We start from the raw sequence: 8,358 nt of genomic DNA on the forward strand, positions 1-8,358 counted from the left end.
ATATGAAACTATTTTTAAATGTAAAATTCGTGCAATGTAAAATTCTATCCAAGACAAGCAGAGAAAGGCTAAAAACTATATATTGAACATATTGAATTTTAAAGCAGCCCATACTGTACAGTTTAGCTGAGGATTAGAGGCGTAAAGAGCAAGAACAATGAAATGTTAAGTGAATTTATTTGTTCTTGATGTTATGAATAGTTTAGCAGAAGAACGTGCAACCCTCAGAATCCTTTCTGCACAGGCTCTATGTAAAATCAATTATAGGACAACACACTGTTAGCCAAGGAAAATCTCTGGCAGATTGTGATAGTCCAATAATTATCCAGGCAGTACAATGTTTACTACCATGAAGGCTTTCAGAGGTATGGGGGAAGCTCAGTTGTGTACCAATTTTCAATTTGGTTGACGTTCAATTCTTAGTAAAGCACAGCTCAAGGGTCTCCCTCTCATAACATCCCCATGCTATTTTAGAGTGTTTGTAACTAACAAAATAAAGTAATACTTCTTACCAGTCATGCACTTCCATCCGTTATATAGGCTGTATTTTTATTCTAAAACAGCAGGCAGTACACAAGGTTGAAGAAAGTTCTCGGGTTCCATGCCTATCTAAAATCTATCACGCTTGCACTTCCTAGGTCATTTCACCTCAGCAGTGTCTTCTGGGTCATGTCTTTGGAAGCTGACTGAGAAAACACACAGGCAGGGACTTGTGGGTTGATGTGCTGGGACGCGTTTTTATTCAAAAATAAAATAATTAAACAAAAACAGTGCTCACAGAAGAAAATACAAGTTTAAACAAAACAACCTCGGACATAAACAAAACTAGATCTAGGTCAAGCTGAGTTGTTTTGGGCAAGCTTTCGTTTAATGCTCCCGTTTCTCTCATGTTCTCTCCTCTGAACACTCATTCTGCTCAGCCAAAGCTGCAGGTTTTTATACATGTGACCATTTCCGGATTAGCAATAAATTAATCAATCAGGCGATGATCACTTTCTACATGTGTTTAGAGGGATGAGGCTTTAACCCCATCCACTGCCAAACAATAACACACATTCACCCATTCTAAATCAATACAACAGAATACATTTGAAATCCTAATACACCCCACAATAATACATTTAACAGAAGGCCCTGCTACAACAATTTCACCCTCCAGGTGAGATAACCAAGGAAGTGTGAGATCTGAAATCAAGGTCTGCAAACAGAAATTTGTTTAACTTACATAAGAACATAAGAACATAAGAACATAAGAACATAAGAAAGTTTACAAACGAGAGGAGGCCATTCGGCCCATCTTGCTCGTTTGGTTGTTAGTAGCTTATTGATCCCAAAATCTCATCAAGCAGCTTCTTGAAGGATCCCAGGGTGTCAGCTTCAACAACATTACTGGGGAGTTGATTCCAGACCCTCACAATTCTCTGTGTAAAAAAGTGTCTCCTATTTTCTGTTCTGAATGCCCCTTTTTCTAAACTCCATTTGTGACCCCTGGTCCTTGTTTCTTTTTTCAGGCTGAAAAAGTCCCTTGCGTCGACACTGTCAATACCTTTTAGAATTTTGAATGCTTGAATTAGGTCGCCACGTAGTCTTCTTTGTTCAAGACTGAACAGATTCAATTCTTTTAGCCTGTCTGCATATGACATGCCTTTTAAGCCCGGAATAATTCTGGTCGCTCTTCTTTGCACTCTTTCTAGAGCAGCAATATCTTTTTTATAGCGAGGTGACCAGAACTGCACACAATATTCAAGATGAGGTCTTACAAGTGCATTGTACAGTTTTAACATTACCTGTCGTGTAGTACCAAAAACCATGTTTTAAAATGAAAATACATCTTTGCTTAAACATTTCTTACAAAACTACACATGTGAGGCTTATATAGTGAATGGATGTGCTTGGCATGGAGAATTATTATTTTCTTAGCTCTAATCACTTTAAAGTTCCAATAAATGTCTGGCTTGTGATACTACACACCCAAGTCTTTGTTTTGCAAGAGTAAGAATTTCCTTCTGAACTAAAACTATATATATATATATATATATATATATATATATATATATATATATATATATGAGACGATGCTTTGATTATCAAATATTAACGAAACTAAATATTTGTTACTAACAATACTCCTGTTAAGACTAACCTTCTCTTAAATAGCTGTCAAGAATGCAGTGGTAACCTTTAAGGAGGATTGGAAAAACATTGCCTGGTCTGATGAATCCCGGTTCCTGCTGTTTCACGCTGATGGGAGGACTAGGGTATGGAGAAAACAACATGATTACATGCATACACATGCTGCGTGTCAAGATTGCAGGCTGGTGGTGGTGGTGTGATGGTGTGGGGTGTGTTTTCATGACACACATTGGGCCCCTTGATAAAAGTGGAGCAGCGTTTGAATGCCACAGGAAATCTGAACATCATTGCCAATCAGGTGCATCCCTTCATGGCAGCAGTGTATCCATCTGCTAATGGATTTTTTCAGCAGGATAATTGCCCTATGCCACAAGGCTAGGATTATCCAGGAACGGTTCCACGAACATGACAGTGAATTCAGCTTACTGCAGTGGCCTGCTCAGTCACCAGATCTCAATTCAATTGAGCATCTGTGGGATGAGATGGAACGAGCTATTCAGAGTAGAGATCCACTACCAGCCAACCTGACACAACTGTGGGAAGCACTGGAATCAACATGGGCCAGCATCCCTGTGGAATGCTTTCGACACCTTGTAGAGTCCATGCCCCGACGAACTGAGGCTGTTCTGAGGGCAAAAGGAGGTGCAACTCAATATTAGGAAGGCGTTCCTAATGTTTTGTACACTCTCATGTGTGTGTGTGTGTGTGTGTGTGTGATTATATATATATATATATATATATATATATATATATATATATATATATATATATATAATATATATATAAAATCCATCTATTATATAATCCATATATTGTCCATCTATCAACAGTCCAAAGCACTTTTGACCATTGTTCCATTGTCCAATTTGTGTTCTTGTGCATATTTTAGCTTTTTAGTCTTGTTCCCCTTTCTTAACAGAGGTGTTAACAGAGGGGGAGGGAAGGGGGAGGGGGGTGTTGCATGTTCCGTGTTGTGCTGTCACGTCTAAAGTTTAAATTCTCGAGTTTTTGTAAAAGCCTTTTGTGTGGCACTTGAGGCGTTTGTTTTGTTGTGTTTTGTCTGTTTTATTTTTTAATAGAGAGCGCATTAGTGCATTTAACTTGCAGCTTTCTGTGTCTGAGTCTCTCTCCCTACAAATACCATGTGGCTACCGTACCACACAGGGTAGCAGGATGAACCTGCCTTTAGAGATATTCGATAGGGAATGGAATGGTGTTGTTAGTACACCGAAATAGTTTTATCTTTTATTTTTGTTCAGTGTGTTTGTTAAATGAACACTGTGTCTGAAGAGACTACATCTGAACTGAACTGACTTCTTTCATAACTTGATAAGCTCACTACAAACTACAATGTTGGGCCTGTTGCTTGCTTACTGATCGCAATCAATCACCTTTCATGTTAATTCAACAGCTTTATACAACCATAAGGATTTCTGTTTCCATGTGATAGTGGACCCAAACATATGTGAGAGAGCAGTTATTTTATCACTGATTTTCTCCCTAAATACAAAAATCCCAACTATGTTCCCTCACTGCAGCAATTCCCCTGCAACAGCACAGGAGAACCGAAGGTCAGTGGCCAAGCCAATGACCAAGCCAATCATCTCTTTACACCCAGGAACTCGGGAGTGGATGTCACTGAGGTAACAGCCTGTGGAGGACAAAGGTCAGCCCTGCAGGTGTGCACCAGTTCACCTGGTGCTGGGCCAGTAGGGTTTACTGTAGCATGATGAGGAGAAACAGTCCGTCGGTTTTGCCCCCCTAACCAGCAGGACCACCAGAGCCAATCAGACATCAGTGTCTCATGTGACACTCATCTCAAGAGTGCTGTGCTCAACAAGAGCTCCTGAAAATGAACTGCAGAACAGAAGCATTGGTCAATGGAAATGGTCAATGGTCTGAACTGTGCCAAACCACAGTTGTCCCTAAGCGTACAAAAATCAATAAATGTGATTTACTTTAGTTCTCAACACTTTAGACTTCTAAACCTGTATGTAGTGAGGTTGATAAAAATAAATAAACAAATAAATCATGCTTGGTGGAAATCAATATAAAACAAAGGGTGACAGAATCGACATTTTAATAAGATCAATGATCTTTCCAGGCAATGACATTGCCAACCTACTAGCATTGGAACAAGAATCACATGTTAAAATATTTTTTCATCTGTTGGACTAAAAAAAATATATCGATAATGATATTATCAAAATAATGATGTAAATTAAAGTTCACCACAGTAACAACCTATGGTAAATGCACAGTATGACCATGAGAAAAGCATGGGAAAACTTTAGTATTATTGTGGAAATGTACCATGGTAAACTGTTATAAGGGTGTGTAGCAGGGCGGTAGGAAAGCCCTGCTATTTAAAGTTATTTGTTTATTTTGGAACGGGGTTTCCCCCTCCGCCCCTGTCTTATTTTGTGTATGGTCATTTTTGCAGCGTGGATGGGAAGCCCATTCACATTAATTAAAACTCACGCAGAAGGTGGCCCTCTCCCGAATTAATTAAGTGATTAATTTGTTGCTAATCGGGAGATGGTCACCTGTATAAATACCGGCAGCTCTCTGCACTTCGGGGTGGGTGTAAGGAGGAGAGTACGAGAGCGAGCGAGGAGCAGAGAGAAGATATTTAAAAACCAAGTAACAGTGAAGGCACTTGCCCAGCATGACCTTGGGTTTTGTTATTGTTTGTGTTTGAGATTTGTTTTGTTTAAATCTTTTATTTTGCTCTGTGAGCAAAGTGTTTATTTTTGTTTAAATATTTTATTTATTTTTGTATTTGATAAACCATGTGGTATGGACATACAGTATTTTTTGAAATCCAGCACATGAAAAGCAGGAAGAGAAGAAAATAAATGTCTTTGTTAATTTCCCTTCTTATTTTATGGTGTTTACAATCATGACAATTTGGATGTCCAACGAGTTGATTTAGCTGATAAAACGTAGGTGTCAATATAAACACATCACGGTTCACCTCACAGAAAGCACACAGGCATTGCAGAAAACAGAAACAAAATGAGGGTAAAAACAAAGACACGTGTGACTGAGGCTGCTGAAATCTCAAAAGACACCTGCACCGGGACTGTCAATTGATCCAATTCTGAGTGGTTGCCAGAGAGATTATTGTTATGAGAGTGATTTCAAGACAAAGTTTGGTCAAGTTTTTTTTTTTTTTTTAAGGGCAACTTTTTATGTGTATACCCAATTAGCAACTAACTTACTAAGATCCATGCAAGCATTTCACGTGTCCAAACATTCCAATTAGAATAAAGCCCAGCCATTTAAAGAAGTAATATACAAAAAAGACGAGCTTGGTAAAGATGTAATGGCTCAGTTAAACAAGTTGTTATTTTACATTTTTATTCATATTGCTACTAGTTCCTGCTGCAATAAAAAGTAGGGCCAAATTTGCCCTACAAGTATGCAGAGTTTATTGAAGATTCATCTTCATTTATGTCGTCTCTTCAAAATGGAGAATAATATTTTTTATACTGCTGTGACTCCCAGTATTAACAGGAGAGTAAATCTACTGCCAGGTCTAGACACCTGAGGCAGTTTGTATGTTCTTAAGGGGGAGGCGGTATTCAAATAGACTCCTACGCACAACTATCTGACAAGAGGTACAATAGGGGAGATTAACAGAATGCAGCGTGTTTTATACTGTGCTCACTTTCAAAGCTTTCTGAATAACATCACCAAGTGTTACCATGGTGATTTCATTTCTTTCTAACCTGTTTGATTCCTCCCACACTTTAAACAGTTGTGCAGCCTGGGTGGCACCTGCTGAACTAGCTTGCCTGAAACCACACTTACATGCTCCTACTGCTATGGTTTGTACCATGCTTTACTGCAGAGGAACAGTCTGATGAATACATGGGGTGTGTCCAGATTGTCAAATGTTTAGTCTAAGTATAGCTGGACTGACCTAGCTTTAAAATGATCATGTGAGTATTTGAATAAGGGGTTCACTGATATATAGTGCTTTGGGTCTGAGGATGATGGCCTCTGTTATAGAAGCTTGCTGCAGTGCCCCACATGCATGGTCAATTTTACATTAACATATATTTGTATAGTGCTAAATAACCAAAGCAGCATGTCCCCTAGACTCACTCTAAATGCAATGCATGTTCAATTACAGTATTCAGTTATAGCAGGGTGTTCCGTCCCTGTGTGTATTTTTGTGTTAAATGTTGTACGTGATGTGTTATTGTTGGTGTGGATATATTGGTGAACAGGGTATAAATTGGGCTATGTAGCACAAGTGTTTTGTATTTAGGCACAGGAATTGCACAATCACTTCGTGCAGATAAAACATGTATTAGGATGTGGGCACGGGGATTGCACAAATGAGTTCATATGCTGGGATTCAAGAGAACGATTAATTAGTAATTGAATCCCAGCAGAGCTGTATATGTATATGCACAAGTCACTCACTCAGTGTTGGTGTGTTCGCAGTGGAGAACGGGAGAGTGAGAGAGACAAAGAATCCAAGCCTACTCCAGAGCCACACGCAGTAAGCAGGTCCATGTCAAAGCCCAGAGAAGTCCCACTGTCTCCAGCACAAGAGAGAAGTCCTGCTGTCTCCAGCATTACAGTGAGAAGCCCCGCTGTCTCCAGTGGGAGAGAGAAGCCCTGCTGTCTCCAGCAGCGGGAGAAGCCCCTCTGTCTCCAGCGCGAGAAGGAGAAGCCCCGTTGTCTCCAGCGTGAGAAGGAGAAGTCCAGCTGTCTCCAGTGAGAGAGGCAGAAGCCCCGCTGTCTCCAGTGAGAGAGGCAGAAGCCCTGCTGTCTCCAGTGCGAGAGGCAGAAGCCCTGCTGTCTCCAGCGGGAGAGGGAGAAGCCCTGCTGTCTCCAGTGAGAGAGGCAGAAGCCCCGCTGTCTCCAGCGGGAGAGGGAGAAGCCCCGCTGTCTCCAGTGAGAGAGGCAGAAGCCCCGCTGTCTCCAGTGAGAGAGGCAGAAGCCCTGCTGTCTCCAGCGGGAGAGGGAGAAGCCCCGCTGTCTCCAGTGAGAGAGGCAGAAGCCCTGCTGTCTCCAGCGGGAGAGGGAGAAGCCCCGCTGTCTCCAGCACAGAGAGAGAAGCCCCTCTGTCTCCAGTGGGAGAGGGAGAAGCCCCGCTGTCTCCAGCACAGAGAGAGAAGCCCCGCTTTCTCCAGCACAGAGAGAGAAGCCCCGCTGTCTCCAGTGCGAGAGGGAGAAGCCCCACTGTCTCCAGCCTGTAACTTCAGCAGGGTACTCAATGAAGTGCTGCTGGGCTCTGTCCTTAGACCACCCATATTTCTTAGCTACATCAATTACTTTGATTGGGGGATAATTAGCAAACTTGTCATATTTAAAGACTCAAACTCTTAAAAGGCGTTGACATAAACCTTTTCATATAGGTGAACACTCCAAAAAAGAAAAGGCAGCCCAGGGCCGGCCTAGATTTAGGACACCGTTTGAATGGTAATTATTTCTACATCATACAACTTTAATTATAAAAATATTTTTAAAAAAAAATCTAGTGGGTTAACATTCAGGTTGTTTCTGTCACATAATATACAAGCTGCAGTTCATTCATAATTATGCTTAATTTGTCACAATTACTTTTTCTTCCTGTTATATTTAGAAACTAAGTGATAAATATAAAAACTGCAGAATCTCAATAACGATCAATAATGAGGCGACTTGGCATATTCAGCCACCATTGTTTAGTTTGCATGCAACGACATACACAGCTACATAAGTGTGTGTCTTTATATTAAAATGCCGATCATTTCTTTTAGCTGCTTGCTTTTACACACACATAAAATACTGTTCTCATCCACAGATATTAAGCTCGTTGATACACAATAACATTAAGTCAAAAAAGTAAATAATATAAATATAGTTTTTTTTTTTGTTTGTTTGTTTTTAAATATATACCATAACATTGCTACTGTACTGCATTGAATATACATTAATAAGAAACATCTGCACAAAATCAAGGATTATTGTACATCCCGGCAGCTCTTCCATTCTAAGTGCAGGCTATCATTCCATACAACAACAAAAAACAAGCAATTCGCCACAATTTAGGCCTGCTTTTCAGTCACATATGTGAAAGTGCAAAGGCACCTTAAAGGGGAACTGTACTCAAAATAACAAGGCTCTCTAAATGTTCTGTATACATAACAAATGCGCCTCGCTGCACCAATTTTGTTAAAAAATCAAGCGTTTGGCCAGTATTTCAATTTTTTTGTCAGCTTT

Source organism: Polyodon spathula, chromosome 12 (genome assembly GCF_017654505.1).
Source record: "Polyodon spathula isolate WHYD16114869_AA chromosome 12, ASM1765450v1, whole genome shotgun sequence".
In the NCBI taxonomy this organism is placed as follows: domain Eukaryota; kingdom Metazoa; phylum Chordata; class Actinopteri; order Acipenseriformes; family Polyodontidae; genus Polyodon; species Polyodon spathula.